The sequence below is a fragment of the Carica papaya genome, chromosome 5, assembly GCF_054855325.1.
Source record: "Carica papaya isolate Zhongbai chromosome 5, ASM5485532v1, whole genome shotgun sequence".
NCBI lineage: Eukaryota > Viridiplantae > Streptophyta > Magnoliopsida > Brassicales > Caricaceae > Carica > Carica papaya.
In genome coordinates, this window is record NC_142313.1 from 29,059,869 (window position 1) to 29,085,419 (window position 25,551).

Consider the following 25,551-nt stretch of genomic DNA (forward strand, 5'->3'; position numbering starts at 1 on the left):
GCAAATACATAAACTCCTTCTCCTTTCTTCCCCCTCCTGTCATTTGTTTCCTTATCCGTTCACACTTCACCTCTCATTCTCGTTCTAATATTGATTAAAATGCCCCTGCTTCTTGACTCACATTTGCGTATAAACCAGCGGATCCTAGTTCCAGACGCGTGTAACATCGAACGACCCGTCTGAAAAAAAATTGGTGCGACACAAGGACTTCCCAGGAGGTCACCCATCCGAGTACTAATCTCGCCCAAGCACACTTCACTGCGGAGTTCTGATGGGATCCAATGCATTAGTGCTGGTATAATCGCACCTGTTTAATTTCGCGCTGCAAATACATAAACTCATTCCCCTTTCTTCCCCCTCCCGTCATTCGTTTCCTTGTGCGTGCACACTGCACCTCCCGTTCTCGTTCTAATATCAAGTAAAATGCTACAGCGCCGTGACTCACATTTGCGAATAAACCTTAGGACCATAATTCAAGTGGCGCGTAACGTCGAAAGAATCACCTGCAAAAAAATGGGTGCAACACGAGGACTTCACAAGAAAATGGGTGAAATATAAGGACTTCGCAGGAGGTAACCCATTCTAGTACTACTCTCGCCCAAGCACCCTTACCTGCAGAGTTCTGATAGAATCCGTTGCATTAGTGCTGGTATAATCGCACCTGATTCATTTCGTGCTGAAAATACATACACTCCTTCTCCATCCCTCCCCCTCCCATCAATTGTTTCCTTGTGAGTTCACACTGCACCTCTCCTTCTCGTTCTAATATCGATTAAAATGCCCCTGCTTCTTGACTCACATTTGCGTATAAACCAGCGGAGCCTTGTTCCAGTCGCACGTAAAGTCGAACGACCCGTCTGAAAAAAATTTGGTACGACACGAGGACTTCCCAGGAGGTCACCCATGCGAGTACTACACTCACCCAAGCACACTTAACTGCGGAGTTCTGATGGGATCCGGTGCATTAGTGCTGGTATGATCGCACCTGTTTAATTTCGCGCTACAAATACATAAACTCCTTCTCCATTCTTCCCCCTCCCGTCATTTGTTTCCTTGTGCGTGCGCACTGCACCTCTCGTTCTCGTTCAAATATCAAGTAAAATGCCACGGCGCCGTCACTCACATTTGCGAATAAATCTGCGGACCATAATTAAAGTCGCGCGTAACGTCGAACGGCACATCTGAAAAAAAGAAAATGGGTGCAACACGAGAACTTCCCAGGAGGTAACCCATCATTGTACTACTTTCGCCAAAGCACACTTAACTGCGGAGTTCTGATGGGATCCGGTGCATTCGTGCTGGTGTGACCGCACCTGTTTAATTTCGTGCTGAAAATACATACACTCCTTCTTCCCTCGCCCCCTCCCATCATTTGTTTCCTTGTGCGTTCACACTGCACCTCTCCTTCTCGTTCTAATATCGATTAAAATGCCCCTGATTCTTGACTCACATTTGCGTATAAACCAGTGGACCATAGTTCCGGTCGCGCGTAACGTCGAACGACCCATGTGAAAAAAAATTGTTGCGATACGAGGACTTCCCAAGAGGTCACCCATCCGAGTAGTACTCTCGCCCAAGCACGCTTAACTGCAGAGTTCTGATGGGATCCAGTGCATTAGTGCTGGTATGATGCAACTTGTTTAATTTTGCGCTTTAAATACATACACTCCTTCCCTTTTCTTCATCCTCCCGTCATTTGTTTCCTTGTGCGTGCGCACTGCAGCTCCCGTACTCGTTCTAATATCAAGTAAAATGCCACAGCGCCGTGACTCACATTTGCGACTAAACCTGCGGACCATAAATCAAGTCACGCGTAACGTCGAAAGAATCATCTGCAAAAAGATGGGTGCAACACGAGGACCTACCAAGAAAATGGGTGAAATATAAGGACTTCGCAGGAGGTCACCCATCCGAGTACTTTTCTCGCCCAAGCACCCTTAACTGCGGAGTTCTGATAGAATCCGTTGCATTAGTGCTGGTATGATCCCTCATGTTTCATTCTGCACTGCAAATACATACACTCTTTCTCCTCCCATCCCCCCTCCTGTCATTTGTTTCCTTGTGCGTGCACTCTGCATCTCTCTTTCTCGTTCTAATATCAAGTAATATGCCCCAGCACCGTGACTCACCTTTGTAAATGAACCAGCGGTTTATAATTCCATTCGCACGTAACGTCGAACAACACATCCGAGAAAAGAAAGGTGCAACACGAGGGCTTCCCAAGTGGTCACGCATCCGAGTACTACCCTCGCCCAAGCACACTTAACTGCGGAGTTCTGATGGGATCCGGAGCTTTAGTGCGGGTATGATCGCACCTGTTTAATTTCGCGCTGCAAATACATACAATCCTTCTCCTTTCTTCCCCCTCCCGTCATTTGTTTCCTTGTGCGTTCACACTTCACCTTTCATTCTCGTTCTAATATCGATTAAAATGCCCCTGCTTCTTGACTCACATTTGCGTATAAACCAGCGGACCCTAGTTCCAGACGAGCGTAACGTCGAACGACCCATCTGAAAAAAAATTGGTGCGACACGAGGACTTCCCAGGAGGTCACCCATCCGAGTACTAATCTCGCCCAAGCAGACTTAACAGCGGAGTTCTGATGGGATCCGGTGCATTAGTGCAGGTATGATCGCACCTGTTTAATTTTGTGCTGCAAATACATAAAATCATTCCCCTTTCTTCCCCCTCCCCTCATTTGTTTCCTTGTGCGTGCGCACTCCACCTCTCGTTCTCGTTCTAATATCAAGTAAAATGCTACAGCCCCGTGACTCACATTTGCGAATAAACTTGAGGACCATAATACAAGTCGCACGTAACGTCGAAAGAATCATCTGCAAAAAAATGGGTGCAACACGAGGACTTCACAAGAAAATGGGTGAAATATAAGGACTTCGCAGGAGGTAACCCTTGCTAGTACTACTCTCGCCCAAGCACTTTTACCTACGGAGTTCTGATAGAATCCGTTGCATTAGTGCTGATATGATCGCACCTATTTCATTTTGCGCTGCAAATACATACACTCCTTCTCCTTTCTTTCCCCTCCTGTCATTTGTTTCCTTGTGCGTGCGCACTGCACCTCTCGTTCTCGTTCAAATATCAAGTAAAATACCACGGTGCCGTGACTCACATTTGCGAATAAATCTGCGGACCATAATTAAAGTCGCGCGTAACGTCGAACGGCACGTCTGAAAAAAAAATAGGTGCAACACGAGAACTTCCCAAGAGGTAACCCATCATTGTACTACTTTCGCCAAAGCACACTTAACTGCGGAGTTCTGATGGGATCCGGTGCATTTGTGCTGGTGTGATCGCACCTGTTTAATTTCGTGCTTAAAATACATACACTCCTTCTTCCCTCCCGCCCTCCCATCATTTGTTTCCTTTTCCGTTCACAGTGCACCTCTCCTTCTCGTTCTAATATCGATTAAAATGCCCCTGATTCTTGACTCACATTTACGTATAAACCAGCGGACCATAGTTCCAGTCGCGCGTAACGTCGAACGACTCATCTGAAAAAAAATTGTTGCGATACGAGGACTTCCCAAGAGGTCACCCATCCGAGTTCTACTCTCGCCCAAGAACACTTAACTTCAGAGTTCTGATGGGATCCAGTGCATTAGTGCTGGTATGATGCCACTTATTTAATTTTGCGCCCCAAATACATACACTCCTAATCTTTTCTTCCTCCTCCCGTCATTTGTTTCCTTGTGCGTGCGCACTGCACCTCCCGTACTCGTTCTAATATCAAGTAAAATGCCACGGCGCCGTGACTCACATTTGCGAATAAACCTGCGGACCATAAATCAAGTCACGCGTAACGTCGAAAGAATCATCTGCAAAAAGATGGGTGCAACACGAGGACCTCCCAAGAAAATGGGTGAAATATAAGGACTATGCAGGAGGTCACCCATCCGAGTACTTTTCTCGCCCAAGCACCCTTAACTGCGGAGTTCTGATAGAATCCGTTGCATTAGTGCTGGTATGATCCCTCATGTTTCATTCTTCACTGCAAATAAACACTCTTTCTCCTTCCATCCCCCCTCCCGTCATTTGTTTCCTTGTGCGTGCACCCTGCATCTCTCTTTCTCGTTCTAATATCAAGTAATATGCCCCGGCACCGTGACTCACCTTTGCAAATGAACCAGCGGTTTATAATTCCATTCGCGCGTAACGTCGAACAACCCATCCGAAAAAAAATAGGTGCAACACGTGGGCTTCCCAGGTGGTCACCCATCCGAGTACTACTCTCACCCAAGCACACTTAACTGCGGAGTTCTGATGGGATCCAGAGCTTTAGTGCTGTTATGATCGCACCTTTTTAATTTCGCGCTACAAATACATACACTCCTTCTCCTTTCTTCCCCCTCCCGTCATTTGTTTCCTTGTGCGTTCACACATCACCTCTCATTCTCGTTCTAATTTCGATTAAAATGCCCCTGCTTCTTGACTCACATTTGCGTATAAACCAGCGGACCATAGTTCCAGTCGCGCGTAACGTCGAACGACTCATCTGAAAAAAAATTATTGCGATACGAGGACTTCCCAAGAGGTCACCCATCCGAGTTCTACTCTCGCCCAAGAACACTTGACTGCAGAGTTATGATGGGATCCAGTGCATTAGTGCTGGTATGATGCCACTTGTTTAATTTTGCGCTCCAAATACATACACTCCTAATCTTTTCTTCCTCCTCCCGTCATTTGTTTCCTTGTGCGTGCGCACTGCACCTCCCGTACTCGTTCTAATATCAAGTAAAATGCCACGGCGCCGTGACTCACATTTGCGAATAAATCTGCGGACCATAAATCAAGTCGCGCGTAACGTCGAAAGAATCATCTGCAAAAAGATGGGTGCAACACGAGGACCTCCCAAGAAAATGGGTGAAATATAAGGACTTCGCAGGAGGTCACCCATCCGAGTACTTTTCTCTCCCAAGCACCCTTAACTGCCGAGTTCTGATAGAATCCGTTGCATTAGTGCTGGTATGATCCCTCATGTTTCATTCTGCACTGCAAATACATTCACTCTTTCTCCTTCCATCCTCCCTCCCATCATTTGTTTCCTTGTGCGTGCACTCTGTATCTATCTTTCTTGTCTAATATCAAGTAATATGCCCCGGCACCGTGACTCACCTTTGCAAATGAACCAGCGGTTTATAATTCTATCGCGCATAACGTCGAACAACCCATCCGAAAAAAAATAGTTGCAACACGAGGGCTTCCCAAGTGGTCACCCATCCGAGTACTACTCTCGCCCAAGCAAACTTAACTGCAGAATTCTGATGGGATTCGGAGCTTTAGTGCTGGTATGATCGCACCTGTTTAATTTCGCGCTACAAATACATACACTCCTTCTCCTTTCTTCCCCCTCCCGTCATTTGTTTCCTTGTGCATTCACACTTCACCTCTCATTCTCGTTCTAATATCGATTAAAATGCCCCTACTTCATGACTCACATTTGCGTATAAACCAGCGGACCCTAGTTCCAGACGCGCGTAACGTCGAACGACCCGTCTGAAAAAAAAATTAGTGCGACACGAGGACTTCACAGGAGGTCACCCATCCGAGTACTAATCTCGCCCAAGCACACTTAACTGCGGAGTTCTGATGGGATCAGGTGCATTAGTGCTGGTATGATCGCAACTGTTTAATTTTGCGCTGCAAATACATAAACTCATTCCCCTTTCTTCCCCCTCCCGTCATTTGTTTCCTTGTGCGTGCGCACTGCACCTCTCGTTCTCGTTCAAATATCAAGTAAAATGCTATGGCGCCGTGACTCACATTTGCGAATAAATCTGCGGACCATTATTAAAGTCGCGCGTAACGTCGAACGGCACATCTGAAAAAAAGAAAATGGGTGCAACACGAGGACTTCGCAAGAAAATGGGTGAAATATAAGGACTTCGCAGGAGGTAACCCATGCTAGTACTACTCTCGCCCAAGCACCCTTAGCTACGGAGTTCTGATAGAATCCGTTCCATTAGTGCTGGTATGATCGCACCTGTTTCATTTCGTGCCGAAAATACATACACTCCTTCTCCTTCCCTCCCCCTCCCATCAATTGTTTCCTTGTGCGTTCACACTGCACCTCGCCTTCTCGTTCTAATATCGATTAAAATGCCCCTGCTTCTTGACTCACATTTACGTATAAACCAGCGGACACCAGTTCCAGTCGCGCATAACGTCGAACGACCCGTCTAAAAAAAAATTGGTGCGACACGAGGACTTCCCAGGAGGTCACCCATTCGAGTACTACTCTCGCCCAAGCACACTTAACTGCGGAGTTATGATGGGATCCGGTGCGTAAGTGGTGGTATGATTGCATCCGTTTAATTCTGCGCTGCAAATACATAAAATCCTTCTCCTTTCTTCCCCCTCCCGTCAATTGTTTCCTTGTGCTTGCGCACTGCACCTCCCGTGCTCGTTCTAATATAAAGTAAAATGCTACGGTGCCGTGACTCACATTTACGAATAAACCTGAGGACCATAATTCAAGTCGCGCGTATCGTCGAAAGAATCATCTGCAAAAAAATGTGTGCAACACGAGGACTTCCTAAGAAAATGGGTGAAATATAAGGACTTCGCAGGAGGTAACCCATCCTAGTGCTACTCTCGCCCAAACACCCTTAACTTGCGGAGTTCTGATAGAATCCGTTGCATTGGTGCTGGTATGATTGCTCATGTTTCATTCTGCGCTGCAAATGCATACACTTTTTCTCCCTCCATCCCCCCTCCCGTCATTTGTTTCCTTGTGCGTGAACTCTGCATCTCTCCTTCTCGTTCTAATATCGATTAAAATGCCCCTGCTTCTTGACTCACATTTGCGTATAAACCAGTGGAGCCTAGTTCCAGTCGCGCGTAACGTCGAACGACCCATCTGAAAAAAAAAATAGTGCGTCACGAGGACTTCCCAGGAGGTCACCCATTTGAGTACTACTCTCGCCCAAGCACACTTAACTGCGGAGTTCTAATGGGATCCGGTGCATTAGTGCTGGTATGATCGCACCTGTTTAATTTCGCACTGCAAATACATAAATTCCTTCTCCTTTCTTCCCCCTCTCGTCATTTGTTCCCTTGTGCGTGCGCACTGCACCTCTCGTTCTCGTTCAAATATCAAGTAAAATGCCACGGCGCCGTGACTTACATTTGCGAATAAATCTGCGGACCATAATTAAAGTCGCGCGTAACGTCGAATGGCACGTTTGAAAAAAAGAAAATGGGTGCAAAACGAGAACTTCCCAGGAGGTAACCCATCATTGTACTACTTTCGCCAAAGCACACTTAACTGCGGAGTTCTGATGGGATCCGGTGCATTTGTGCTGGTGTGACCGCACCTGTTTAATTTCGTGCTGAAAATACATACACTCCTTCTTCCCTCCCCCCCTCCCATCATTTGTTTGCTTGTGTGTTCACACTGCACCTCTCCTTCTTGTTCTAACATCGATTAAAATGCCCCTGATTCTTGACTAACATTTGCGTATAAACCAGCGGACCATAGTTCCAGTCGCGCGTAACGTCGAACGATCCATCTGAAAAGAAATTGTTGCGATACGAGGACTTCCCAAGAGGTCACCCATCCGAGTACTACTCTCGCCCAAGCACACTTAACTGCAGGGTTCTGATGGGATCCAGTGCATTAGCGCTAGTATGATGCCACTTCTTCAATTTTGCGCTTCAAATACATACACTCCTTCTCTTTTCTTCCACATCCCGTCATTTGTTTCCTTGTGCGTGCGCACTGCACCTCCCGTACTCGTTCTACTATCAAGTAAAATGCCACGGCGCCGTGACTCACATTTGTGAATAAACCTGCGGACCATAAATCAAGTCGCGCGTAACGTCGAAAGAATCATCTGCAAAAAGATGGGTGCAACACGAGGACCTCCCAAGAAAATGGGTGAAATATAAGGACTTCGCAGGAGGTCACCGATCCGAGTTCTTTTCTCGCCCAAGCACCCTTAACTGCGGAATTCTGATAGAATCCGTTGCATTAGTGCTGGTATGATCCCTCATGCTTCATTCTCAACTGCAAATACAAACACTTTTTCTCCTTCCATCCCCCGTCCCGTCATTTGTTTCCTTATGCGTGCGCACTGCACCTCTCGTTCTCGTTCAAATATCAAGTAAAATGCCACGGCGCCGTGACTCACCTTTGCAAATGAACCAACGGTTTAGAATTCCATTCGCGCGTAACGTCGAACAACCCATCTGAAAAAAAATAGGTGCAACACGAGGGCTTCCCAGGTGGTCACCGATTCGAGTACTACTCTCACCCAAGCACACTTAACTGCGGAGTTCTAATGGGATCCGGGGCTGTAGTGCTGGTATGATCGCACCTGTTTAATTTCGCGCTGTAAATACATACACTCCTCCTTTCTTCCCGCTCCCGTCATTTGTTTCCTTATGCGTTCACACTTCACCTCTCATTCTCATTCTAATATCGATTAAAATGCCCCTGCTTCTTGACTCACATTTGCGTATAAACCAGCGGACCCTAGTTCCAGACGTGCGTAACGTCAAACAACCCGTCTGAAAAAAAATTGGTGCGACACGAGGACTTCCCAGGAGGTCACCCATCCGAGTACTAATCTCGCCCAAGCACACTTAACAGCGGAGTTCTGATGGGATCCGGTGCATTAGTGCTGGTATGATCGCACCTGTTTAATTTTGCGCTGCAAATACATAAACTCATTCCCCTTTCTTCCCCCTCCCATCATTTGTTTCCTTGTGCGTGCGCACTGCACCTCCCGTTCTCGTTCTAATATCAAGTAAAATGCTACAGCACCGTGACTCACATTTGCGAACAAACCTGAGGACCATAATACAAGTCGCGCATAACGTTGAAAGAATCATCTGATAAAAATGGGTGCAACACGAGGACTTCACAAGAAAATGGGTTAAATATAAGGACTTCGCATGAGGTAACCCATGCTAGTACTACTGTCGCCCAAGCACCCTTACCTACGGAGTTCTGATAGAATCCGTTGCATTAGTGCTAGTATGATCGCACCTGTTTCATTTCGCGCTGTAAATACATACACTCCTCCTTTCTTCCCGCTCCCGTCATTTGTTTCCTTATGCGTTCACACTTCACCTCTCATTCTCATTCTAATATCGATTAAAATGCCCCTGCTTCTTGACTCACATTTGCGTATAAACCAGCGGACCCTAGTTCCAGACGTGCGTAACGTCAAACAACCCGTCTGAAAAAAAATTGGTGCGACACGAGGACTTCCCAGGAGGTCACCCATCCGAGTACTAATCTCGCCCAAGCACACTTAACAGCGGAGTTCTGATGGGATCCGGTGCATTAGTGCTGGTATGATCGCACCTGTTTAATTTTGCGCTGCAAATACATAAACTCATTCCCCTTTCTTCCCCCTCCCATCATTTGTTTCCTTGTGCGTGCGCACTGCACCTCCCGTTCTCGTTCTAATATCAAGTAAAATGCTACAGCACCGTGACTCACATTTGCGAACAAACCTGAGGACCATAATACAAGTCGCGCATAACGTTGAAAGAATCATCTGATAAAAATGGGTGCAACACGAGGACTTCACAAGAAAATGGGTTAAATATAAGGACTTCGCATGAGGTAACCCATGCTAGTACTACTGTCGCCCAAGCACCCTTACCTACGGAGTTCTGATAGAATCCGTTGCATTAGTGCTAGTATGATCGCACCTGTTTCATTTGGTGCTGAAAATACATACACTCCTTCTCCTTCCCTCCCCCTCCCATCAATTGTTTCCTTGTGCGTTCACACTGCACCTCTCCTTCTCGTTCTAATATCGATTAAAATGCCCCTACTTCTTGACTCACATTTGCGTATAAACCAACGGACTCTAGTTCCAATCGCGTGTTCACACTGTATCTCTCCTTCTCGTTCTAATATCCATTAAAAATGCCCCTGCTTATTGACTCACATTTGCGTATAAACCAGCAGACCCAAGTTCTAGTCGCGCGTAACGTTGAACGACCCGTCTGAAAAAAAATTGGTGCGACACGAGGACTTCCCAGGAGGTCACCCATCCGAGTACTACTCTCGCCCAAGCACACTTAACTGCAGAGTTATGATGGGATCCGGTGCATTAGTGCTGGTATGATCGCACCTGTTTAATTCCGCGCAGCAAATACATAAACTCCTTCTCCTTTCTTCCCCCTCCCGTCATTTGTTTCCTTGTGCGTGCGCACTGCACCTCCCGTACTCGTTCTAATATCAAGTAAAATGCTACGGTGCCGTGACTAACATTTGCTAATAAACCTGAGGACCATAATTCAAGTCGCGCGTAACGTCGAAAGAATCATCTGCAAAAAAATGGGTGCAACACGAGGACTTCCTAAGAAAATGGGTGAAATATAAGGACTTCGCAGGAGGTCACCCATCCTAGAGCTACTCTCGCCCAAGCACCCTTAACTTGCGGAGTTCTGATAGAATCCGTTGCATTAGTGCTGGTATGATTGCTCATGTTTCATTCTGCGCTGCAAATACATACACTTTTTCTCCCTCCATCCCCCCTCCCGTCATTTGTTTCCTTTTGCGTGCACTCTGCATCTCTCCTTCTCGTTCTAATATCAAGTAAAATGCCCTGGCATCGTGACTCACCTTTGCAAATGAACCAGCAGCTTATAATCGATATTAGAACGAGAATGAGAGGTGAAGCGTGAACGCACAAGGAAACAAATGACGGGAGGGGGAAGAAAGGAGAAGGAGTGTATGTATTTGCAGCGCGAAATTAAACAGGTGCGATCATACCAGCACTAAAGCTCTGGATCCCATCAGAACTCCGCAGTTAAGTGTGCTTGGGCTAGAGTAGTACTCGGATGGGTGACCACTTGGGAAGCCCTCGTGCTGCACCTATTTTTTCCAACGGATGTGTTGTTAGACATTATGCGCGAATGGAATTATAAACTGCTGGTTCATTTGCAAAGGTGAGTTACGGTGCCGGGGCATATTACTTGATATTAGAACTAGAAAGAGAGATGCAGAGTGCACGCACAAGGAAACAAATGACGGGAGGGGGGATGGAAGGAGAAAGAGTGTATGTATTTGCAGTGCAGAATGAAACATGAGGGATCATACCAGCACTAATGCAACGGATTCTATCACAACTCCGCAGTTAAGGGTGTTTGGGCGAGAAAAGTACTCGGATGGGTGACCTCCTGCGAAGTCCTTATATTTCACCCATCTTCTTGGGAGGTCCTCGTGTTGCACCCACCTTTCTGCAGATGATTCTTTCGACGTTACGCGCGACTTGATTTATGGTCCGCAGGTTTATTCGCAAATGTGAGTCACGGCGCCGTGGCATTTTACTTGATATTAGAACGAGTATGGGAGGTGCAGTGCGCACGCACAAGGAAACAAATGACGGGAGGAGGAAGAAAAGATTAGGAGTGTATGTATTTGAAGCGCAAAATTAAACAAGTGGCATCATACCAGCACTAATGCACTGGATCCCATCAGAACTCTGCAGTTAAGTGTGCTTGGGCGAGAGTAGTACTCGGATGGGTGACCTCTTGAGAAGTCCTCGTATCGCAACCATTTTTTTTCAGATAGGTCGTTCGACATTACGCGCGACTGGAACTATGGTCCGCTGGTTTATACGCAAATGTGAGTCAAGAATCAGGGGCATTTTAATTGATATTAGAACGAGAAGGAGAGGTGCAATGTGAACACAAAAGGAAACAAATGATGGGAGGGCGGGAGGGAAGAAGGAGTGTATGTATTTTCAGCACGAAATTAAACAGGTGCGGTCACACCAGCACAAATGGACCGGATTCCATCAGAACTCCGCAGTTAAGTGTGCATTGGCGAAAGTAGTACAATGATGGGTTACCTCATGGGAAGTTCTCGTGTTGCACCCATTTTCTTTTTTTCAGATGTGCCGTTCGACGTTACGCGCGACTTTAATTATGGTCCGCAGATTTATTCGCAAATGTGAGTCACGGCGCCGTGACATTTTACTCGATATTTGAACGAGAATGAGAGGTTTAGTGCGCACGCACAAGGAAACAAATGACGAAAGGGGGAAAAAAGGAGAAGGAGTTTATGTATTTGTAGCGCAAAATTAAACAGGTGTGATCATACGAGCACTAATGCACCGGATCCCATCAGAACTCCGCAATTAAGTGTGCTTGGGCGAGAGTAGTACTCTGATGGGTGACCTCCTGGGGATTCCTTGTGTTGCACTAATTTTTTTTTCAGACGGGTCGTTCGACGTTACGCGCGACTGGAACTAGAACCCACTGGTTTATACGTAAATGTGAGTCAAGAAGAATGGGCATTTTAATCGATATTAAAACGAGAAGGAGAGATGCAGAGTGCACGCACAAGGAAACAAATGACGGGATGGGGGATGGAGGGAGAAAAAGTGTATGTATTTGCAGCGCAAAATGAAACAGGAGCAATCATATCAGCACCAATGCAACGGATTCTATCAGAACGCCCGCAAGTTAAGGGTGCTTGGGCGAGAGTAGCACTAGGATTGGTGACCTCCTGCGAAGTCCTTATATTTCACCCATTTTCTTAGGAAGTCCTCGTGTTGCACCCATTTTTTTGCAGATGATTCTTTCGACGATACTCGCGACTTGAATTATAGTCCTCAGGTTTATTCGCAAATGTGAGTCACGGCACCGTAGCATTTTACTTGATATAAGAACGAGCACGGGAGGTGCAGTGCGCACGCACAAGGAAACAAATGACGGCAGGGGGAAGAAAGGAGAAGGAGTTTATGTATTTGCAGCGCGAAATTAAACAGGTGCGATCATACCAGCACTAATGCACCGGATCCCATCAGAACTCCGCAGTCAAGTGTGCTTGTGCGAGAGTAGTACTCGGATAGGTGACCTCCTGGGAAGTCCTCGTATCGCACCAATTTTTTTTCAGACAGGTCGTTCGACGCTACGCGCGACTGGAACTAGGGTCCGCTGGTTTATACACAAATGTGAGTCAAGAAGCAGGGGCATTTTAATCGATATTAGAACGAGAAGGAGAGGTGCAGTGTGAACGCACAAGGAAACAATTGATGGAAGGGGGAGGAAAGGAGAAGGAGTGTATGTATTTTCAGCACGAAATGAAACAGGTGCGATCATACCAGCACTAATGCAACGGATTCTATCAGAACTCCGTAGGTAAGGGTGCTTGGGCGAGAGTAGTACTAGCATGGGTTACCTCCTGCGAAGTCCTTATATTTGACCCATTTTCTTGTGAAGTCCTCGTGTTGCACCCATTTTTTTGCAGATGATTCTTTCGACGTTACGCGCGACTTGAATTATGGTCCTCAGGTTTATTGGCAAATGTGAGTCACGGCGCTGTAGCATTTTACTTGATATTAGAACGAGCACGGGAGGTGCAGTGCTCACGCACAAGGAAACAAATGGCTGGAGGGGGAAGAAAGGAGAATGAGTTTATGTATTTGCAGCGCCAAATTAAACAGGCGCGATCATAACAGCACTAATGCACCGGATCCCATCAGAACTCCGTAGTTAAGTGTGCTTGGGCGAGATTAGTACTCGGATGGGTGACCTCCTTGGAAGTCCTCGTGTCGCACCAATTTTTTTTCAAACGGGTCGTTCGACGTTACGCGCTTCTGGAACTAGGGTCCGCTGGTTTATACGCAAATGTGAGTCAAGAAGTAGGGGCATTTTAATCGATATTAGAACAAGAATGAGAGGTGAAGTAGTTAAGTGTGAGTCACGACACTGTGGCATTTTACTTGATATTTGAACGAGAACGAGAGGTGCAGTGCGCACGCACAAGGAAACAAATGACGGGAGGGGGAATAAAGGAGAAGGAGTTTATGTATTTGCAGCGCGAAATTAAACTGGTGCGATCATACCAGCACTAATGCACCGGATCCCATCAGAACTCCGCAGATAAGTGTGCTTGGGCGAAAGTAGTACTCGGATGGGTGACCTCTTAGGAAGTCCTCGTGTCGCACTAATTTTTTTTTTCAGACGGGTCGTTCGACTTTACGCGCGACTGGAACTAGGGTCCACTGGTTTATACGCAAATGTGAGTCAAGAAGCAGGAGCATTTTAATCGATATTAGAACGAGAAGGAGAGATGCAGAGTGCACGCACAAGGAAACAAATGACGGGAGGGGTGATGGAGGGAGAAAAAGTGTATGTATTTGCAGCGCAGAATGGAACATGAGCAATCATACCAGCACCAATGCAACGGATTCTATCAGAACTCCGCAAGTTAGGGGTGCTTGGGCGAGAGTAGCACTATGATGGGTGACCTCCTGCGAAGTCCTTATATTTCACCCATTTTCTTAGGAAGTCCTCGTGTTGCACCCATTTTTTTGCAGATGATTCTTTCGACGATATGCGCGACTTGAATTATGGTCCTCAGGTTTATTCGCAAATGTGAGTCAAGAAGCAGGGGCATATTAATCGATATTAGAACGAGAAAAAGAGGTGCAGTGTGAACGCACAAGGAAACAAATGATGGGAGGGGGGGGGAAGGAGAAGGAGTGTATGTATTTTCAGCACGAAATGAAACAGGTGCTATCATACCAGCACTAATGCAACAGATTCTATCAGAACTCCGTAGGTAAGGGTGCTTGGGCGAGAGTAGTACTAGCATGGGTTACCTCCTGCGAAGTCCTTATATTTCACCCATTTTCTTGTGAAGTCCTCGTGTCGCACCAATTTTTTTTCAGACGGGTCGTTCGACGTTACGGGCGTCTAGAACTAGGGTCCGCTGGTTTATACGCAAATGTGAGTCAAGAAGCAGGGGCATTTTAATCGATATTAGAACGAGAATGAGAGGTGAAGTGTGAACGCACAAGGAAACAAGTGACGGGAGGGGGAAGAAAGGAGAAGGAGTGTATGTATTTGCAGCGCGAAACTAAACAGGTGCGATCATACCAGCACTAAAGCCCCGGATCCCATCAGAACTCCGCAGTTAAGTGTGCTTAGCGAGATTAGTACTCGGATGGTTGACCTCCTGGGAAGTCCTCGTGTCGCACCAATTTTTTTTCTGACGGGTCGTTCGACGTTACGCACGTCTGGAACTACGGTCCGCTGGTTTATACGCAAATATGAGTCGAGAAGCAGGGGAATTTTATTCGAAATTAGAACGAGAATGAGAGGTAAAGTGTGAACGCACAAGGAAACAAATGACGGGAGGGGGAAGAAAGGAGAATGAGTGTATGTATTTGTAGCGCAAAATTAAACAGGTGCGATCATACCAGCACTAAAGCTCTGGATCCCATCAGAACTCCGCAGTTAATTGTGCTTGGGCGAGGGTAGTACTTGGATGGGTGACCACTTGGGAAGCCCTCGTGTTGCACCTATTTTTTTTCGAATTCGTTGTTCAACGTTACGCGCGAATGAAATTATAAACCGCTGGTTCATTTGCAAAAATGAGTCATGGTGCCGGGGAATATTACTTGATATTAGAACGAGAAAGAGAGATGCAGAGTGCATGCACAAGAAAACAAATGACGGGAGGGGGGATGGGAGGAGAAAGAGTGTATGTATTTGCAGTGCAGAATGAAACATGAGGGATCATACCAGCACTAATGCAACGGATTCTATCAGAACTCCGCAGTTAAGGGTGCTTGGGCGAGAAAAGTACTCGGATGGGTGACCTCCTGCGAAGTCCTTATATTTCACCCATTTTCTTGGGAGGTCCTCGTGTTGCACCCATCTTTTTGCAGATGATTCTTTCGACATTATGCGCGACTTGATTTATGGTCCGCAGGTTTATTCGCAAATGTGAGTCACGGCGCCGTGGCATTTTACTCTATATTAGAACGAGTACGGGAGGTGCAGTGCGCACGCACAAGGAAACAAATTACGGGAGGAGGAAGAAAAGAGAAGGAGTGTATGTATTTGAAGCGCAAAATTAAACAAGTGGCATCATACCAGCACTAATGCACTGGATCCCATCAGAACTCTGTAGTTAAGTGTGCTTGGGCGAGAGTAGTACTAGGATGGGTGACCTCCTGCGAAGTCCTTATATTTCACCCATTTTCTTAGGAAGTCCTCGTGTTGTACCTTTTTTTTTGCAGATGATTCTTTCGACGATACGCGCGACTTGAATTATGGTCCTCAGGTTTATTCGCAAATGTGAGTCACGGCACCGTAGCATTTTACTTGACATTAGAACGAGCACGGGAGGTGCAGTGCGCACGCACAAGGAAACAAATGACGGGAGGGGGAAGAAAGGAGAAGGAGTTTATGTATCTGCAGCGCGAAATTAAACGGGTGCGATCATACCAGCACTAATGCACCGGATGCCATCAGAACTCCGCAGTTAAGTGAGTTTGGGCGAGAGTAGTACTCGGATTGGTGACCTCCTGGGAAGTCCTCGTATCGCACCAATTTTATTTCAGACGGGTCGTTCGACGTTACGCGCGACTGGAACTAGGGTCCACTGGTTTATACGCAAATGTGAGTCAAGAAGCAGGGGCATCTTAATCCATATTAGAACGAGAAGGAGAGGTGCAGTGTGAACGCACAAGGAAATAATTGATGGGAGGGGGAGGGAAGGAGAAGGAGTGTATTTATTTTCAGCACGAAATGAAACAGGTGTGATCATAGCAGCACTAATGCAACGGATTCTATCAGAACTCCGTAGGTAAGGGTGCTTGGGGGAGAGTAGTACTAGCATGGGTTACCTCCTGCGAAGTCCTTATATTTCACCCATTTTCTTGTGAAGTCCTCGTGTAACACCCACTTTTTTGCAGATGATTCTTTCAACGTTAAGCGCGACTTGAATTATGGTCCTCAGGATTATTCGTAAATGTGAGTCACGGCGCTGTAGCATTTTACTTGATATTAGAACAAGAACGGGAGGTGCAGTGCGCACGCACAAGGAAACAAATGACGGGAGGGGGAAGAAAGGGGAATGAGTTTATGTATTTGCAGCCCGAAATTAAACAGGTGCGATCATACCAGCACTAATGCAGCGAATCCCATCATAAATCTGCAGTGAAGTTTGCTTGGGGGAGATTAGTACTCGGATGGGTGACCTCCTAGGAAGTCCTCGTGTCACACCAATTTTTTTTCAGACATGTCATTCGACGTTACGCGCGTCTGGAACTAGGGTCCGCTGGTTTATACGCAAATGTGAGTCAAGAAGCAGGGGCATTTTAATCGATATTAGAATGAGAATGAGAGGTGAAGTGTGAACGCACAAGGAAACAAATGACGGGAGGGGGAAGAAAGGAGAAGGAGTGTATGTATTTGCAGCGCGAAATTAAACAGGTGCGATCTTACCAGCACTAAAGCCTCGGATCCCATCAGAACTCCGCAGTTAGGTGTGCTTGGGCGAGAGTAGTACTCGGATGGGTGACCACTTGGGAAGCCCTCGTCTTGCACCTATTTTTTTTCGGATGGGTTGTTCGATGTTAGGTGCGAATGAAATTATAAACTGCTGGTTCATTTGCAAAGGTGAGTCACGGTGCCGGGGCATATTACTTGATATTAGAACGAGAAAGAGAGATGCAGAGTGCACACACAAGGAAACAAATGCCGGGAGGGGGAAGAAAGGAGAAGGAGTTTATGTATTTGCAGCGCGAAATTAATCAGTTGCGATCATACCAGCACTAATGCAACAGATCCCATCATAACTCCGCAGTTAAGTGTGCTTGGGCGAGAGTAGTACTCGGATGGGTGACCACTTGGGAAGTCCTCATGTTGCACCCATTTTTTTGCAGATGATTCTTTCCACGTTACGTGCGACTTGAATTATGGTCCTCAGGTTTATTCGCAAATGTGAGTCACAGCGGTGTAGCATTTTACTTGATATTAGAACGAGAATGGGAGGTGCAGTGCGCACGCACAATGAAACAAATGACAGGAGGGGGAAGAAAGGGGAATGAGTTTATGTATTTGCAGCGCAAAATTAAACGGGTGCGATCATACCAGCACTAATGCACCGGATCCCATCAGAACTCCGAAGTGAAGTGTGCTTGGGCGAGAGTAGTACTCGGATGTGTGACCTCTTGGGAAGTCCTCGTATCGTAACAATTTTTTTTCAGAGGGGTCGTTCAACGTTACGCGCGACTGGAACTATGGTCCGCTGGTTTATACGCAAATGTAAGTCGAGAATCAGGGGCATTTTAATTGATATTAGAACGAGAAGGAGATGTGCAGTGTGAACGCACAAGGAAACAAATGATGGGAGGGGGGTAGGGAAGAAGGAGTGTATGTATTTTCAGCACGAAATTAAACAGGTGCGGTCACACCAGCACAAATGCACCGGATCCCATCATAACTCCGCAGTTAAGTGTGCTTTGGCGAAAGTAGTACAATGATGGGTTACCTCATGGGAAGTTCTCGTGTTGCACCCATTTTCTTTTTTTCAAATGTGCCGTTCGACGTTACGCGCGACTTTAATTATGGTCCGCAGATTTATTCGCAAATGTGAGTCACGGCGCCGTGGTATTTTACTTGATATTTGAACGAGAACGTGAGGTGCAGTGCGCACGCACAAGGAAATAAATGACGGGTGCTTGGGCGAGAGTAGCACTAGGATGGGTGACTTCCTGCGAAGTCCTTATATTTCACCCATTTTCTTAGGAAGTCCTCGTGTTGTACCTTTTTTTTTGCAGATGATTCTTTCGACGATACGCGCGACTTGAATTATGGTCCACAGGTTTATTCGCAAATGTGAGTCACGGCACCGTAGCATTTTACTTGACATTAGAACGAGCACAGGAGGTGCAGTGCGCACGCACAAGGAAACAAATGACGGGAGGGGGAAGAAAGGAGAAGGAGTTTATGTATCTGCAGCGCGAAATTAAACGGGTGCGATCATACCAGCACTAATGCACCGGATCCCATCAGAACTCCGCAGTTAAGTGAGTTTGGGCGAGAGTAGTACTCGGATGGGTGACCTCCTGGGAAGTCTTCGTGTCGCACCAATTTTATTTCAAACGGGTCGTTCGACGTTACACGCGACTGGAACTAGAGTCCACTGGTTTATACGCAAATGTGAGTCAAGAATCAGGGGCATTTTAATCGATATTAGAACGAGAAGGAGAGGTGCAGTGTGAACGCACAAGGAAACAAATGATGGGAGGGGGGGAGGGAAGGAGTGTATGTATTTTCAGCACGAAATTAAACAGGTGCGGTCACACCAGCACAAAAGCACCGGATCCCATCAGAACTCCGTAGTTAAGTGTGCTTTGGCGAACGTAGTACAATGATGGGTTACCTCCTGGGAAGTTATCGTGTTGCACCCATTTTTTTTTTTCAAATGTGCCGTTCGACGTTACGCGCGACTTGAATTATGGTCCTCAGGTTTATTCGCAAATGTGAGTCACGGCGCCGTGGTATTTTACTTGATATTAGAACGAGAACGGAAGGTGCAGTGCGCACGCACAAGGAAATAAATGACGGGAGGGGGAAGAAAGGGGAATGAGTTTATGTATTTTCAGCGCGAAATTAAACAGTTGCGATCATACCAGCACTAATGCACCGGATCCCATTTGAACTCCGCAGTGAAGTGTGCTTGGGCGAGATTAGTACTCGGATGGGTGACCTCCTGGGAAGTCCTCGTGTCGCACAAGTTTTTTTTCAGACGGGTCGTTCGACGTTACTCGCGTCTGGAACTAGGGTCCGCTGGTTTATACGCAAATGTGAGTCAAGAAGCAGAGGCATTTTAATCGATATTAGAACGAGAATGAGAGGTGAATTGTGAACGCACAAGGAAACAAATGATGGGAGGGGGGGAGGGAAGAAGGAGTGTATGTATTTTCAGCACGAAATTAAACAGGTGCGGTCACACCAGCACAAATGCATCAGATCCCATCAGAACTCCGCAGTTAAGTGTGCTTTGGCGAAAGTAGTACAATGATGGGTTACCTCATGGGAAGTTCTCGTGTTGCACCCATTTTCTTTTTTTCAAATGTGTCGTTCGACGTTACGCGCGACTTTAATTATGGTCCGCAGATTTATTCGCAAATGTGAGTCACAGCGCCGTGGTATTTTACTTGATATTTGAACGAGAACGTGAGGTGCAGTGCGCACGCACAAGGAAATAAATGACGGGTGCTTGGGCGAGAGTAGCACTAGGATGGGTGACTTCCTGCGAAGTCCTTATATTTCACCCATTTTCTTAGGAAGTCCTCGTGTTATACCTTTTTTTTTGCAGATGATTCTTTCGACGATACGCGCGACTTGAATTATGGTCCTCAGGTTTATTCGCAAATGTGAGTCACGGCACCGTAGCATTTTACTTGACATTAGAACGAGCACGGGAGGTGCAGTGTGCACGCACAAGGAAACAAATGACGGGAGGGGGAAGAAAGGAGAAGGAGTTTATGTATCTGCAGCGCGAAATTAAACGGGTGCGATCATACCAGCACTAATGCACCGGATCCCATCAGAACTCCGTAGTTAAGTGAGTTTGAGCGAGAGTAGTACTCGGATGGGTGACCTCCTGGGAAGTCTTCGTGTCGCACCAATTTTATTTCAAATGGGTCGTTCGACGTTACACGCGACTGGAACTAGAGTCCACTGGTTTATACGCAAATGTGAGTAAAGAATCAGGGGCATTTTAATCGATATTAGAACGAGAAGGAGAGGTGCAGTGTGAACGCACAAGGAAACAAATGATGGGAGGGGGGGAGGGAAGAAGGAGTGTATGTATTTTCAGCACGAAATTAAACAGGTGCGGTCACACCAGCACAAAAGCACCGGATCCCATCAGAACTCCGTAGTTAAGTGTGCTTTGGCGAACGTAGTACAATGATGGGTTACCTCCTGGGAAGTTATCGTGTTGCACCCATTTTTTTTTTCAAATGTGCCGTTCGACGTTACGCGCGACTTAAATTATGGTCCTCAGGTTTATTCGCAAATGTGAGTCACGGCACCGTGGTATTTTACTTGATATTAGAACGAGAACGGAAGGTGCAGTGCGCACGCACAAGGAAATAAATGACGGGAGGGAGAAGAAAGGGGAATGAGTTTATGTATTTGCAGCGCGAAATTAAACAGTTGCGATCATACCAGCACTAATGCACCGGATCCCATTTGAACTCCGCAGTGAAGTGTGCTTGGGCGAGATTAGTACTCGGATGGGTGACCTCCTGGGAAGTCCTCGTGTCGCACAAGTTTTTTTTCAGACGGGTCGTTCGACGTTACTTGCGTCTGGATCTAGGGTCCGCTGGTTTATACGCAAATGTGAGTCAAGAAGCAGAGGCATTTTAATCGATATTAGAACGAGAATGAGAGGTGAAGTGTGAACGCACAAGGAAACAAATGATGGGAGGGGGGGAGGGAAGAAGGAGTGTATGTATTTTCAGCACGAAATTAAACAGGTGCGGTCACACCAGCACAAATGCATCGGATCCCATCAGAACTCCGCAGTTAAGTGTGCTTTGGCGAAAGTAGTACAATGATGGGTTACCTCCTGGGATGTTCTCGTGTTGCACCCATTTTCTTTTTTTCAGATGTCGAACGACCCGTCTGAAAAAAAAATTGGTGCGACACGAGGACTTCCCAGGAGGTCACCCATCCGAGTACTACTCTCGCCCAAGCACACTTAACTGCGGAGTTATGATGGGATCCGGTACGTAAGTGGTGGTATGATCGCATCCATTTAATTCCGCGCTGCAAATACATAAACTCCTTCTCCTTTCTTCCCCCTCCCGTCATTTGTTTCCTTGTGCGTGCGCACTGCACCTCTCCTGCTCCTTCTAATATAAAGTAAAATGCTTCGGTGCCGTGACTCACATTTGCGGATAAACCTGAGGACCATAATTCAAGTCGCGCGTACTACTCTCGCCCAAGCACACTTAACTGCAGAGTTCTGATGGGATCCAGTGCATTAGTGCTGGTATGATACCACTTGTTTAATTTTGCGCTTCAAATACATACACTCCTTCTCTTTTCTTCATCCTCCCGTCATTTGTTTCCTTATGCGTCCGCACTGCACCTCCCGTACTCGTTCTAATATCAAGTAAAATGCCACGGCGCCGTGACTCAAATTTGCGAATAAACATTCGGACCATAAATCAAGTCGCGCGTAACGTCGAAAGAATCATCTGCAAAAAGATGGGTGCAACACGAGGACCTCCCAAGAAAATGGGTGAAATATAAGGACTTCGCAGGAGGTCACCCATCCGAGTACTTTTCTCGCCCAAGCACCCTTAACTGCGGAGTTCTGATAGAATCTGTTGCATTAGTGCTGGTACGATCCCTCATGTTTCATTCTGCACTGCAAATACATACACTCTTTCTCCTTCCATCCCCCCTCCCGTCATTTATTTCCTTGTGCGTGCACTCTGCATCTCTCTTTCTCGTTCTAATATCAAGTAATATGCCCCGACACCGTGACTCACCTTTGCAAATAAACCAGCGGTTTATAATTTCATTCGCGCGTAACGTCGAACAACCCATCCGAAACAAAATAGGTGCAACACGAGGGCTTCCCAGGTGGTCACCCATCCGAGTACTACCCTCACCCAAGCACACTTAACTGCGGAGTTCTGATGGGATCTGGAGCTTTAGTGCTGGTATGATCACACCTCTTTAAATTCGCACTGCAAATACATACACTCCTTCTCCTTTCTTCCCCCTCCCGTCATTTGTTTCCTTGTGCGTTCACACTTCACCTCTCATTCTCGTTCCAATATCAAGTAAAATACTACGGTGCCGTAACTCACATTTGCGAATAATGGGTGCAACACGAGAACTTCCCACGAGGTAACCCATCATTGTACTACTTTCACCAAAGCACACTTAACTGCGGGGTTCTGATGGGATCCGGTGCATTTGTGCTGGTATGATCGCACCTGTTAAATTTTGCGCTGCAAATACATAAACTCATTCCCCTTTCTTCCTCCTCCCGTCATTTGTTCCCTTGTGCGTGCACTCTGCATCCATCCTTCTCGTTCTAATATCGATCAAAATGCCCTTGCTTCTTGACTCACATTTGCGTATAAACCAGTGGACCCTAGTTCCAGTCGCGCGTAACGTCGAACGACCCGTCTGAAAAAAAAATTAGTGCGACACGAAGACTTCCAAGTAGGTCACCCATCCGAGTACTACTCTCGCCCAAGCACACTTAACTGCGGAGTTCTGATGGGATCCGGTGCATTAGTGCTGGTATGATCGCACGTGTTTAATTTCGCGTTGCAAATACATAAATTCTATCTCCTTCCTTCCCCCTCCCGTCATTTGTTTCCAAGTGCGTCCTCTCGTTCTCGTTCAAATATCAAGTACAATGCCACGGCGCCGTGACTCACATTTGCGAATAAATCTGCGGACCATAATTAAAGTCGCGCGTAACGTCGAACGGCACATCTGAAAAAAAGAAAATGGGTGCAACACGAGAACTTCCCACGAGGTAACCCATCATTGTACTACTTTCACCAAAGCACACTTAACTGCGGGGTTCTGATGGGATCCGGTGCATTTGTGCTGGTATGATCGCACCTGTTAAATTTTGCGCTGCAAATACATAAACTCATTCCCCTTTCTTCCTCCTCCCGTCATTTGTTCCCTTGTGCGTGCACTCTGCATCCATCATTCTCGTTCTAATATCGATCAAAATGCCCTTGCTTCTTGACTCACATTTGCGTATAAACCAGTGGACCCTAGTTCCAGTCGTGCGTAACGTCGAACGACCCGTCTGAAAAAAAAAAATTAGTGCGACACGAGGACTTCCCAGGAGGTCACCCATCCAAGTACTACTCTCGCCCAAGCACACTTAACTGCGGAGTTCTGATGGGATCCGGTGCATTAGTGCTGGTATGATCGCACCTGTTTAATTTCGCGCTGCAAATACATAAATTCTATCTCCATCCTTCCCCCTCCCGTCATTTGTTTCCAAGTGCGTCCTCTCGTTCTCATTCAAATATCAAGTACAATGCCACGGCGCCGTGACTCACATTTCCGAATAAATCTGCGGACCATAATTAAAGTCGCGCGTAACGTCGAACGGCACATCTGAAAAAAAGAAAATGGGTGCAACACGAGAACTTCCCACGAGGTAACCCATCATTGTACTACTTTCACCAAAGCGCACTTAACTGCGGGGTTCTGATGGGATCCGGTGCATTTGTGCTGGTATGATCGCACCTGTTAAATTTTGCGCTGCAAACACATAAACTCATTCCCCTTTCTTCCTCCTCCCGTCATTTGTTCCCTTGTGCGTGCACTCTGCATCCATCCTCCTCGTTCTAATATCGATCAAAATGCCCTTGCTTCTTGACTCACATTTGCGTATAAACCAGTGGACCCTAGTTCCAGTCGCGCGTAACGTCGAACGACCCGTCTGAAAAAAAAATTAGTGCGACACGAGGACTTCCCAGGAGGTCAACCATCCGAGTACTACTCTCGCCCAAGCACACTTAACTGCGGAGTTCTGATGGGATCCGGTGCATTAGTGCTGGTATGATCGCACCTGTTTAATTTCGCGCTGCAAATACATAAATTCTATCTCCTTCCTTCCCCCTCCCGTCATTTGTTTCCAAGTGCGTCCTCTTGTTCTCGTTCAAATATCAACTACAATGCCACGGCGCCGTGACTCACATTTGCGAATAAATCTGCGAACCATAATTAAAGTCGCGCGTAACGTCGAACGGCACATCTGAAAAAAAGAAAATGGGTGCAACACGAGAACTTCCCACGAGGTAACCCATCATTGTACTACTTTCACCAAAGCGCACTTAACTGCGGGGTTCTGATGGGATCCGGTGCATTTGTGCTGGTATGATCGCACCTGTTAAATTTTGCGCTGCAAATACATAAACTCATTCCCCTTTCTTCCTCCTCCCGTCATTTGTTCCCTTGTGCGTGCACTCTGCATCCATCCTTCTCGTTCTAATATCGATCAAAATGCCCTTGCTTCTTGACTCACATTTGCGTATAAACCAGTGGACCCTAGTTCCAGTCGCGCGTAACGTCGAACGACCCGTCTGAAAAAAAAATTAGTGCGACACGAGGACTTCCCAGGAGGTCACCCATCCGAGTACTACTCTCGCCAAAGCACACTTAATTACGGATTTCTGATGGGATCCGATGCATTAGTGCTGGTATGATCGCACCAGTTTAATTTCGCGCTGCAAATACATAAATTCTATCTCCTTCCTTCCCCCTCCCGTCATTTGTTTCCAAGTGCGTGCGCACTACACGTCTCGTTCTCGTTCAAATATCAAGTACAATGCCACGGCGCCGTGACTCACATTTGCGAATAAATCTGCGGACCATAATTAAAGTCGCGCGTAACGTCGAACGGCACATCTGAAAAAAAAAAAAAATGGGTGCAACACGAGAACTTCCCACGAGGTAACCCATCATTGTACTACTTTCACCAAAGCACACTTAACTGCGGGGTTCTGATGGGATCCGGTGCATTTGTGCTGGTATGATCGCACCTGTTAAATTTTGCGCTGCAAATACATAAACTCATTCCCCTTTCTTCCTCCTCCCGTCATTTGTTCCCTTGTGCGTGCACTCTGCATCCATCATTCTCGTTCTAATATCGATCAAAATGCCCTTGCTTCTTGACTCACATTTGCGTATAAACCAGTGGACCCTAGTTCCAGTCGCGCGTAACGTCGAACGACCCGTCTGAAAAAAAA

The 25,551-nt window shown here is 46.6% G+C and overlaps 7 non-coding genes and 46 pseudogenes across 7 annotated transcripts; 23 read left to right on the plus strand and 30 right to left on the minus strand.

The window, feature by feature from the left end:
- Positions 1–190: 190 nt before the first annotated feature.
- LOC148260119 (5S ribosomal RNA) lies at positions 191–309 on the minus strand (annotated as a pseudogene).
- A 559-nt stretch (positions 310–868) lies between these two features.
- Positions 869–987, minus strand: LOC148260120 (5S ribosomal RNA; annotated as a pseudogene).
- Positions 988–1,196: 209 nt separating this feature from the next.
- LOC148260121 (5S ribosomal RNA) lies at positions 1,197–1,315 on the minus strand (annotated as a pseudogene).
- A 204-nt stretch (positions 1,316–1,519) lies between these two features.
- On the minus strand, positions 1,520–1,637 carry LOC148260122 (5S ribosomal RNA; annotated as a pseudogene).
- Positions 1,638–2,198: 561 nt separating this feature from the next.
- LOC148260123 (5S ribosomal RNA) lies at positions 2,199–2,317 on the minus strand. The gene has a single exon (XR_015820111.1). It is a non-coding gene; the product is annotated as a 5S ribosomal RNA (ribosomal RNA).
- A 205-nt stretch (positions 2,318–2,522) lies between these two features.
- LOC148260124 (5S ribosomal RNA) lies at positions 2,523–2,641 on the minus strand (annotated as a pseudogene).
- A 560-nt stretch (positions 2,642–3,201) lies between these two features.
- On the minus strand, positions 3,202–3,320 carry LOC148260125 (5S ribosomal RNA; annotated as a pseudogene).
- A 204-nt stretch (positions 3,321–3,524) lies between these two features.
- Positions 3,525–3,642, minus strand: LOC148260126 (5S ribosomal RNA; annotated as a pseudogene).
- A 559-nt stretch (positions 3,643–4,201) lies between these two features.
- LOC148260127 (5S ribosomal RNA) lies at positions 4,202–4,320 on the minus strand (annotated as a pseudogene).
- An 882-nt stretch (positions 4,321–5,202) lies between these two features.
- On the minus strand, positions 5,203–5,321 carry LOC148260128 (5S ribosomal RNA; annotated as a pseudogene).
- Positions 5,322–5,527: 206 nt separating this feature from the next.
- On the minus strand, positions 5,528–5,646 carry LOC148260129 (5S ribosomal RNA; annotated as a pseudogene).
- Positions 5,647–6,209: 563 nt separating this feature from the next.
- Positions 6,210–6,328, minus strand: LOC148260130 (5S ribosomal RNA; annotated as a pseudogene).
- A 562-nt stretch (positions 6,329–6,890) lies between these two features.
- LOC148260131 (5S ribosomal RNA) lies at positions 6,891–7,009 on the minus strand (annotated as a pseudogene).
- Positions 7,010–7,218: 209 nt separating this feature from the next.
- LOC148260132 (5S ribosomal RNA) lies at positions 7,219–7,337 on the minus strand (annotated as a pseudogene).
- A 204-nt stretch (positions 7,338–7,541) lies between these two features.
- LOC148260133 (5S ribosomal RNA) lies at positions 7,542–7,659 on the minus strand (annotated as a pseudogene).
- Positions 7,660–8,220: 561 nt separating this feature from the next.
- On the minus strand, positions 8,221–8,339 carry LOC148260134 (5S ribosomal RNA; annotated as a pseudogene).
- A 202-nt stretch (positions 8,340–8,541) lies between these two features.
- On the minus strand, positions 8,542–8,660 carry LOC148260135 (5S ribosomal RNA). The gene has a single exon (XR_015819549.1). It is a non-coding gene; the product is annotated as a 5S ribosomal RNA (ribosomal RNA).
- A 555-nt stretch (positions 8,661–9,215) lies between these two features.
- Positions 9,216–9,334, minus strand: LOC148260136 (5S ribosomal RNA). Its single transcript, XR_015819550.1, has one exon. It is a non-coding gene; the product is annotated as a 5S ribosomal RNA (ribosomal RNA).
- A 662-nt stretch (positions 9,335–9,996) lies between these two features.
- On the minus strand, positions 9,997–10,115 carry LOC148260137 (5S ribosomal RNA; annotated as a pseudogene).
- A 628-nt stretch (positions 10,116–10,743) lies between these two features.
- On the plus strand, positions 10,744–10,862 carry LOC148260138 (5S ribosomal RNA; annotated as a pseudogene).
- Positions 10,863–11,425: 563 nt separating this feature from the next.
- On the plus strand, positions 11,426–11,543 carry LOC148260139 (5S ribosomal RNA; annotated as a pseudogene).
- Positions 11,544–11,747: 204 nt separating this feature from the next.
- On the plus strand, positions 11,748–11,866 carry LOC148260140 (5S ribosomal RNA; annotated as a pseudogene).
- Positions 11,867–12,075: 209 nt separating this feature from the next.
- LOC148260141 (5S ribosomal RNA) lies at positions 12,076–12,194 on the plus strand (annotated as a pseudogene).
- A 563-nt stretch (positions 12,195–12,757) lies between these two features.
- On the plus strand, positions 12,758–12,876 carry LOC148260142 (5S ribosomal RNA; annotated as a pseudogene).
- A 559-nt stretch (positions 12,877–13,435) lies between these two features.
- Positions 13,436–13,554, plus strand: LOC148260143 (5S ribosomal RNA; annotated as a pseudogene).
- A 271-nt stretch (positions 13,555–13,825) lies between these two features.
- On the plus strand, positions 13,826–13,944 carry LOC148260144 (5S ribosomal RNA; annotated as a pseudogene).
- A 917-nt stretch (positions 13,945–14,861) lies between these two features.
- LOC148260145 (5S ribosomal RNA) lies at positions 14,862–14,979 on the plus strand (annotated as a pseudogene).
- A 205-nt stretch (positions 14,980–15,184) lies between these two features.
- On the plus strand, positions 15,185–15,303 carry LOC148260146 (5S ribosomal RNA). Its single transcript, XR_015821032.1, has one exon. It is a non-coding gene; the product is annotated as a 5S ribosomal RNA (ribosomal RNA).
- A 560-nt stretch (positions 15,304–15,863) lies between these two features.
- On the plus strand, positions 15,864–15,982 carry LOC148260147 (5S ribosomal RNA; annotated as a pseudogene).
- A 235-nt stretch (positions 15,983–16,217) lies between these two features.
- Positions 16,218–16,336, plus strand: LOC148260148 (5S ribosomal RNA; annotated as a pseudogene).
- Positions 16,337–17,219: 883 nt separating this feature from the next.
- Positions 17,220–17,338, plus strand: LOC148260149 (5S ribosomal RNA; annotated as a pseudogene).
- A 205-nt stretch (positions 17,339–17,543) lies between these two features.
- LOC148260150 (5S ribosomal RNA) lies at positions 17,544–17,662 on the plus strand (annotated as a pseudogene).
- Positions 17,663–17,867: 205 nt separating this feature from the next.
- Positions 17,868–17,986, plus strand: LOC148260151 (5S ribosomal RNA; annotated as a pseudogene).
- A 204-nt stretch (positions 17,987–18,190) lies between these two features.
- On the plus strand, positions 18,191–18,309 carry LOC148260152 (5S ribosomal RNA; annotated as a pseudogene).
- A 455-nt stretch (positions 18,310–18,764) lies between these two features.
- On the plus strand, positions 18,765–18,883 carry LOC148260153 (5S ribosomal RNA; annotated as a pseudogene).
- A 201-nt stretch (positions 18,884–19,084) lies between these two features.
- Positions 19,085–19,203, plus strand: LOC148260154 (5S ribosomal RNA; annotated as a pseudogene).
- Positions 19,204–19,411: 208 nt separating this feature from the next.
- LOC148260155 (5S ribosomal RNA) lies at positions 19,412–19,530 on the plus strand (annotated as a pseudogene).
- Positions 19,531–19,734: 204 nt separating this feature from the next.
- On the plus strand, positions 19,735–19,853 carry LOC148260156 (5S ribosomal RNA; annotated as a pseudogene).
- A 455-nt stretch (positions 19,854–20,308) lies between these two features.
- On the plus strand, positions 20,309–20,427 carry LOC148260157 (5S ribosomal RNA; annotated as a pseudogene).
- Positions 20,428–20,631: 204 nt separating this feature from the next.
- Positions 20,632–20,750, plus strand: LOC148260158 (5S ribosomal RNA; annotated as a pseudogene).
- A 207-nt stretch (positions 20,751–20,957) lies between these two features.
- Positions 20,958–21,076, plus strand: LOC148260159 (5S ribosomal RNA; annotated as a pseudogene).
- Positions 21,077–21,280: 204 nt separating this feature from the next.
- LOC148260160 (5S ribosomal RNA) lies at positions 21,281–21,399 on the plus strand (annotated as a pseudogene).
- Positions 21,400–21,442: 43 nt separating this feature from the next.
- Positions 21,443–21,561, minus strand: LOC148260161 (5S ribosomal RNA; annotated as a pseudogene).
- An 813-nt stretch (positions 21,562–22,374) lies between these two features.
- On the minus strand, positions 22,375–22,493 carry LOC148260162 (5S ribosomal RNA). Its single transcript, XR_015820240.1, has one exon. It is a non-coding gene; the product is annotated as a 5S ribosomal RNA (ribosomal RNA).
- Positions 22,494–22,641: 148 nt separating this feature from the next.
- Positions 22,642–22,760, minus strand: LOC148260163 (5S ribosomal RNA; annotated as a pseudogene).
- A 206-nt stretch (positions 22,761–22,966) lies between these two features.
- Positions 22,967–23,085, minus strand: LOC148260164 (5S ribosomal RNA; annotated as a pseudogene).
- Positions 23,086–23,284: 199 nt separating this feature from the next.
- Positions 23,285–23,403, minus strand: LOC148260165 (5S ribosomal RNA; annotated as a pseudogene).
- Positions 23,404–23,611: 208 nt separating this feature from the next.
- LOC148260166 (5S ribosomal RNA) lies at positions 23,612–23,730 on the minus strand. The gene has a single exon (XR_015819913.1). It is a non-coding gene; the product is annotated as a 5S ribosomal RNA (ribosomal RNA).
- Positions 23,731–23,929: 199 nt separating this feature from the next.
- Positions 23,930–24,048, minus strand: LOC148260167 (5S ribosomal RNA; annotated as a pseudogene).
- A 206-nt stretch (positions 24,049–24,254) lies between these two features.
- On the minus strand, positions 24,255–24,373 carry LOC148260168 (5S ribosomal RNA). Its single transcript, XR_015821195.1, has one exon. It is a non-coding gene; the product is annotated as a 5S ribosomal RNA (ribosomal RNA).
- A 199-nt stretch (positions 24,374–24,572) lies between these two features.
- LOC148260169 (5S ribosomal RNA) lies at positions 24,573–24,691 on the minus strand (annotated as a pseudogene).
- Positions 24,692–24,897: 206 nt separating this feature from the next.
- LOC148260170 (5S ribosomal RNA) lies at positions 24,898–25,016 on the minus strand (annotated as a pseudogene).
- Positions 25,017–25,227: 211 nt separating this feature from the next.
- On the minus strand, positions 25,228–25,346 carry LOC148260171 (5S ribosomal RNA; annotated as a pseudogene).
- Positions 25,347–25,551: the final 205 nt, after the last annotated feature.